The sequence below is a fragment of the Bufo gargarizans genome, chromosome 1, assembly GCF_014858855.1.
Source record: "Bufo gargarizans isolate SCDJY-AF-19 chromosome 1, ASM1485885v1, whole genome shotgun sequence".
In the NCBI taxonomy this organism is placed as follows: Eukaryota; Metazoa; Chordata; class Amphibia; order Anura; family Bufonidae; genus Bufo; species Bufo gargarizans.
In genome coordinates this window covers 550601511-550609383 of record NC_058080.1, presented here as the reverse complement: position 1 = coordinate 550609383, position 7873 = coordinate 550601511, and positions in this window count along the sequence as shown.

The window sequence follows — 7873 nt, the reverse complement described above, 5'->3', positions numbered from 1 at the left end:
TGTGTGGGTGCAGGGCACAATTTCTTTATCCTGCCCTGAGCCCAGTGACGGGAAAAAAAAAACTTTTCTAAGTCAGTTAGGTGGGCGGCGGAGGCCATTCTATGCAAGGTCAGTGCACCAGCACTGCATCTGAGCTTTTGGGATATAGAAACCAAGCTTTAAAAACAGCACAAATAATCAGTTTTTAAAAAATCACAATTTGCAAGCTTAGTCAGTTTGCAATTTAAGCTAGAAATACAGCCATCATTTTCTGGGTTTTTAAAAACACACTTTTTTGCCAAAAAACACTATTTTCCCAGATCTGCAGGTGTTAAATTCAAGTTTAATATATACAGCTTTCATATTATGTTACCAAAAAAACAGTTTTTTGGCAATATACAACATCTGGATTAGCCAGTGTGCAATTTAAGCTAGAAATACAGCCATCATTTTCAGTTTTTTTAAAAACACACTATTTTGCCAAAAAAAAACACTTTTTTCCAGATCTGCAAGTGATAAATTCAAATTTAATATATACAGCTTTCATATTCTGTTACCAAAAATATATTTTTTTTTTGCAATATACAACATCTGGATTAGTCAGTGTGGAATTTTAACTAGAAATGCAGCCATCATTTTCTGGGTTTTTAAAAACACAATTTTTTGCCAAATTCCACAATTTTTCTGGCCTTGCAGCATCAGCATGTGTGAAATTCCAGGGTTATATACTGCTGTCAAATTCAGTTTTTAAACAAACACTCGTTTAGGCAAAAAAAAAATTGTTGGCAGCCTTTGCTGCAGATGTCATTGTGAGATACCACCTTTACATACTGTCTTTCTATTCAGTTATTTGAAATAAAGCCGTTTTGGGCACAATTCTTTGATAGCGTCCTAGTGTGGATCAGGGCTTGTGAGATACACCCTATAAATACGGGGGTTCTATTCAGGTGTTTGAAATACAGCGTCAAATAAGGGACGTGGCCCAGGTTGTGGTGCTGCTGGTGGAGCTCCTGTTGCAGGGAGAGGACGTGGTCAATCTGTGCCAGCTACATGCACAAGTGAAAACCCTTCCGCAGGTGCGAGTAGGTGACAGAACCTGCAGCGGTATTTGGTTGGGCCTAATGCTGCTCTACGAATGGTGAGGCCTGAACAAGTACAGGCGATAGTAGATTGGGTTGCTGACAGTGGATCCAGTTCCTTCACATTGTCTTTCACCCAGTCTCCGGCTGAAAGACCACAGTTGGCACCTGCAGCTGATGTCCATCAGTCTTTCACCTCACCCCCTTGCAAATCAGCCAAGCAGTCTGAGCCCCAAGTCATGCAGCAGTCTCTTCTGCTTTTTGATGACTCTGTTAGCACGGTTTCCCAGGGCCATCCACCTAGCCCTGCCCAAGAATGCACCGATGCCCAACCACTTATCTTTCAAGATGAGTACATGGGAGGACCATTGCAGCAAGTCCCGGATGATGACGAAACACAGGTGCCAACTGCTGGGGCTTTTGAAAGTGTGCCGACCGACAAGGAAGGCAGGGGTGAAGACTGGGTGGAAGATGATGTGGAGGACGATGAGATTCTCGACCCCACATGGAATCAAGGTCATGCGAGTGACCTATGTAGTTCGGAGGAAGAGGCGGTGGTCGCACAGAGCCACCAGCAAAGCAGAAGAGGGAGAAGGATGCAAAAACGGAGCGGCTTTCCTCTAGACAGTACGCCTGCTACTGCCCACAGCAGCAAGGGACCGAGCACACTAAAGCCAGCTCCAAGGAGTTCCCTGGCGTGGCAGTTCTTCGGACAATGTGCTGACGACAAGACACGAGTGGTTTGCACGCTGTGCAATCAGAGCCTGAAGCGAAGCATAAACGTTCTCAACCTGAGCACAACCTGCATGACCAGGCATTTAAGTACTAAGCACGAGCTGCAGTGGAGTAGACTCCTTGTGAAACAATACCTGGCCCAAATACTTGAAACACATGTTGGTTTAATTGCAGCAAAAGCTGTTTTGTGCAATGATCCAGAGGATGTTTAAAGTGTACCAAAATTTTCAAAAAAAGTTGCATAATGGCGGTGTTTCCTTAAAATCATAGCTATGAAAGAGATGGTGATTTTAGGGCATCCCTAATGTCTCTTTCAGCCACATTATTCCTTGTTATAGCTGCACAGCTAGATGCATTTCACTCAGAAGTCGTGTAGCATATTACTTCTGTGAAATCTGCTTGCACTGTACTGTTGTGACATCTTTTCCCTTACTTCCCACTATGTTTGTTTTAGTTTTCAGTTCTAGAGCCCATAGAACAGATAGGAAGGGGGAAATCACACTTACAGACACATAGGAGGCTGTAATCTGTGTAGAAGCAGTTCTCTTATCAGACTCATGATCTCTGGAATTGCATTAAAGGGGTCTGGTTTGTTTGTTTATTTATGGAGTGTGCGCCAGGGTCTCTTTATTTTTTAGGATGGTCTGGTCTGGGTACTGTAACAGTTTAGGGAGACTTTAGTCTCTATTTGTGTAGGGGGTCTATATTTTTTCCTGAGTGTGTTTTTGATTTGTGGATTGGTCTAGGGTCTGAAATAATGTGTGTTACTATGGAGACTGGATATGGCTATAGAAGCAGGAGCCACATATACAGTATCTTGGTTCCCTTTAATTAGTAACTGGGGGCCTATATGAAGTGTATACTCCCCCTGTTTGTGTGGAATTAGGTACTCCAACTTAATAACAAAAACATGACAGATTTGTTTCCTATTTTATTGACTCTAGTGTGAGTTTGACCTTAAATGTTGCTTCTGTATTATAGTTTCTCTATTCTGACATTCACTTTAATGATGATCACATAATAATGCCCACATTTACAGTGATACATAATTTGCCTATAATCAGCTTGATTACTTTTCTCAAATACCATAAAGCCAAAACGTGACTGTATGTGTGTGGGTGTGGGTGTGTGTATACATGTAATAAGGGAGAACGGAACCAATATGTAAATATTTACATTATGACAAACAATACCTGATAATGACAATGGTAAGATCCAAGAAAGAGCCATATCAGGAAGCCAGGCAGCTTCTGTTAAAGTGCTTTATGGAATCCATCTGCAGTTTAATTGACTGTGAGGATTTGTGGTCAGATATATAAAACCTCAAAATAAACAAAAGGATTAAGTTATCAATGTGAAGACAGAAAGCTCTGTATTACTCCAATATTTGCCAGCCCATGACTTTTATACTTTGACCTTTAATCATTCTTTTTACAACAAGAAGATAAGCATGACAGAGAGGAATGCTTTAGAGAGAATCCAGAATAGTAAATTCCTCACTGCTTTCAAGATTTCAAAACCAACCTTCATTATTTACTTTCAGTGGATTAAGGCCACCATACACACTAGGTGTATGGGGGCCTTAATCCACTTATTAGCAAAACCCACAGAGAATAGCGGGTCCAGCTGACATTTTAATATATATGGGGTAGAGATGAGCAAACCACTCGAGATTAGTTTTGGATCCGGTTCGCCAAATTTAAAAAAAAAGTTTGGTTCGGACCTGAACTGATTCAGGCCAAACCAAAGTTGCTCCAATTGTACTGAAAGTTGTTATATAACCCCCCTCTAGCCTCCTAGGACTCAATTTTAGGAAAACTTTATATCTCTTTTTGTTGATTTTTCATACATTTTTTTTTTCTCCCACCTCCCCTGAGATCTGGAACGCAATGCCAGCAATAGTAAATGATGTCTGAGTGGCACTGAAGTACATAGTTGTGGTTAAACGAATGTTTAAAGACGTTAACATACAGTGTGTTTAAAAACACACTGTGTGTTATGGTTTACCAAATTCCAAACTTCCAAAAATTGTTCTTTATTGGGGGCAGATGATATTTAAACATATGCAATGTTATGGGATAACAAAAATAATTCTTAATGGCTTATTGGGGACCAAGCATCCAAAAATGATACCTTGACAGGGTCAGAATGCCTGCCTGTATGACTGTTCTTAGAAGAAAAAGTATATCCCTTTTAATTGGGAGCAGCAGTAGTGCAGTGTGGATGTGGGAAAAATGGCACGGTACAGATATAGTGGCATGCAGCCGCAAAGGTATCGGCAGCAGAAGCAGCATAGCATGGAACATACAATGCTGTCTATAGGTAGTAGTAGTAATAGTAGTAGCAGTAGTAGTGATAGTGGTAGTGGGTTAATAGTAGTGGCAGTAGGGGATTAGCAGCGAGGACCAGCAGCAGCCGTATGGTACATGTTGGCATAAAGGCAGCAGCATGATGGAGGCAGCAGAAGCCTTACAGAAGATCATGGTTGGCCGGTCACAGCAGTGGCACGATGGTGGCGGCAGCAGCAGCCGTACATAACGTGATGGTTGGCAGGTTGCAGCAATGGCATGACTGCATAGGCAGCAGCAGCCGTACAGAATATGATGGTAGGCAGGTTGCAGCAGTGGCATGATGGCAGCAGACAGGCAGGCAAAAAGCAACAATAACAAATTGGGGCACCACCAGCAAGGCTAGATCTATTCTTTGGAATCAGCCACAGGAGTATGAAAATTCTTCTGAATCCAGGCTTGCTTCATTTTGACAAAAGTAATGTTTTGGACACTGACGGAAGACAACTTGGTCTGTTTGGGTGTCACCACTAGGGTTTGTGAAGAAAAAGACGGGTTGCTGGTGGCTCACCTGGCTGATACAATGTGTAGGTGCTCTATCTAGGTTTGACTGATTCACCCAATCAGCAAAGGAGAGTATGCAATAAAAATGTGTGGAAAACCGGCACTCTTCACCTGGTAGACAGATTAATATAGACAGATTGGTAGGTAAAAATGTGCATTTATTTCATATAAATATCGATCATAAAGGGTATACTTTAGTAAGAAGGGGTGGGGGGGTTGTATGAATACAATTCATAAAATTTGATTTATAAAATAGGTAGTAAATGAAGGGAAGAGTAAATTCAAGGATAACTTATTCATCAATTGTCGCCACCTTTATAAAAAATAATAAAAATTGAAATACTGATAAGATAAGGATAAAAATAGAGTAGTTATTCAGCAGTGGTCTCCACCTTCAATGGTTGCTGGCGAGTTTTTAGATACTGTCCAATGCAAACAGGTGGATATGCTTGTAATTTGCAGTGCTTCCCTGTTATAACTTGTTAGCCGGTCACTGTTATTGATGGTATAAACAGGGATAATGTGTCAGTCGGGTGCTGTATCTAGTGTGGCATCCCACATGGTAAAGAGGACTGCACCCTGAGTGTAGTTTACCTTCTTTGTAGGATTCGAATATCGCGGCTGTTAGTGCTCTCTTTCTGCGCTCTGTGCTGGCCGTTCGGATGTTTCACTGTCCCACGTGGATGTGACGTCACCTGTATGGTGTCCCACGTGTCTCCACTCCATTAGCGATCTTTTTAATCCAGTAGACGGGTAAAGGTGGTTGTTGGAAGCGCCTCCAGATGATATGTTAGCGGGTTTGTAAGGTATTCACCATACGTGTTTCGAAGGTCTAAGCTGCCTCCTTCATCAGTGGTTGCCCGCTGTCCAAACCCGATTGGATTGACAGCTCTGTCCAAACTCGATTCATTCCAAAACATTGTAAATAATATTCACTTCGTACAGCCTTAAATTATATTGGCTCCTCTGAGGCAATAATTTTATCGCCACAAGTAATGCGAGACTTGTTTAGTCTCGTGCCTGGCCCATTACAGTTAGTTTTTGCGCATATATTAATATTTCAAAATCCGAATCTGAACTTGGGTTCATTAATGACCCACAAACCCAATTTTGGATTCGGAAACATGTGCAGAAACTAACTGTAACAGGCCAGGCACGAGACTACTCATAAAAAGTACCTACAGAGACTACTCATAAAAAGTACCTACAGTGTCCTCCTAATGAAGTGTCCCCAAAAGTGTATTAGTGGACATCCCCATCCCATATGTTTGCCACCAGCAGAATACCCCATAACAGTGTGTCATAGCAGATCCTCCCCATAACAGTGCATCACAGCAGGACCCCCCCCCCCCCTAATAACAGGGAATCACAGCAGATCCCCTATAGCAGTGATGGCGAACCTATTAGAGACTGAGTGCCCAAACTACAACCCAAAACCCACTTATTTATCGCAAAGTGCCAACATAGCAAGTTAACCTAAATACTACAGTCCAATATAGTATATCTTCCATGTACTTTATCACTTAGCTATAATGGCCTGCCTACATTTAGTGTGCTGCCTGTGCAGTTTATAGAGGGTCCTGCGCTGATGAATGGCAGGAAAAGTCTAAGGCATATTGGTACAACATAGACTTTTTCCAGGGTGTGGGTGCCCAGAGAGAGGGCTCTGAGTGCCACCTCTGGCACCTGTTCCATAGGTTCACCAACACTGCCCTATTGTATTGTATCAGCAGCATACCCCCCATAATAGGGTGTCATCAGCAGATTCCCCCCATAATATTGTGTCAGGAGCAGATCCCCCCACCCCCCCATAATATTGTGTCAACAGTAAATCCGCCCATTACAGTGTTGCAGCAGATTCCCCTATAAAAGTGTGTTACAGCAGATCAGATTCTGAAATATTTGAACACACCTTTAGTTAAAAAAAATATATATATATATATCTTATTTTCCTCCTCTAAAACCTATGGGCAGATGCATCTAATAGGGTAAAAAAAAAAAAAACTTCTGTAGCTATGTTATTTCAGATAATGTGAAGTAGCCTGTGTATTGGTGTACTAATCACATATATATGCTGCTTTGAATATAATCAACATCCAACACCACCAACAACAAAAAAATTTGATTGAAAAAGTGTGAAGATGTTGGAAACGAACCGGACTTAATTACCAAGGTTTTTTACTGTAAAAATTAATTTCCGAAGTTATTACACAAAATCTCGTGAGACTTCGCGAAGTAATAACTTAGGCTCATCAGAGCCAATAATTTCTAATACTGTACGGAGCTCCATACAGTATTGCCACAAAGTTTTATGTGAATCAACTTCAGATGAAGCATCTGAAGTCGATTCGCTCATCCCTAAATATAATCAACAACCCCAATAAAACATTTTTTTTTATTGGAAACGTGTAAACACAGAAATAAAAGGAAATAGATTTAGACCTTGAGGAGATTTGCAATGGTAGGCAGGGTAAGCGGACGCAGTACAGAGGGGAAGACAAGTTTGAAAAGCAAAACTTCAGTGTTTACACATAAGGCAAAAGTAAAACGACTCATGAACTCCCTGGCCTCCTGAGCCTGTTTATAGGAGAGGCTGTCAGCAATTTTTACTGTTGCAACCGCTTCCCTTGCATTAGACAGAGGGGCCGGAACCTTTTCCGCTAGAAAATACGGCCGCGGACTGTCTTCAGTACAGGTCTACCTATCTTTCCAAGGTTTTAGTAAATTAACATGGTAAACCTGCTCTGGGTTAAAATTCAAGACCCGAGCCTGGCGATTATAGACTCTACTCTGGGCTCGCTGAGCTGCCTCCATATGTTCCTTAACCAGCGGCAACACTGTCTTCATCCGCTCTTGCATCTGAGTGACATACTCAATCACACTTTTATGCGGTGTGGGTTGTTGTTCCCACCTCTTTGGATATGTCCAACAGACCATGCGGATGTCGGCCATACAGCAGTTCGAAGGGCGAGAACCCAGTAGAGGCACCTCTCGCACTGCGAACATGAGATAGGGCAGTAGAAGATCCCAGTCCCTCTCATCTTTTACATATTTTTTTTTTTTCAGTGCTTCTTTACTACCCTCCTGTTTTAGTGATTTCAATGATTTTTTTTGTCATTTATTTACAGTTCTATTTATCCACATTGGTTTCTTCTTGTTCCTTAACCTTTTATTCCCATAAGATATGTACCTCTCACAATTAGATTTTAGGATGCTTTTAAAAATATC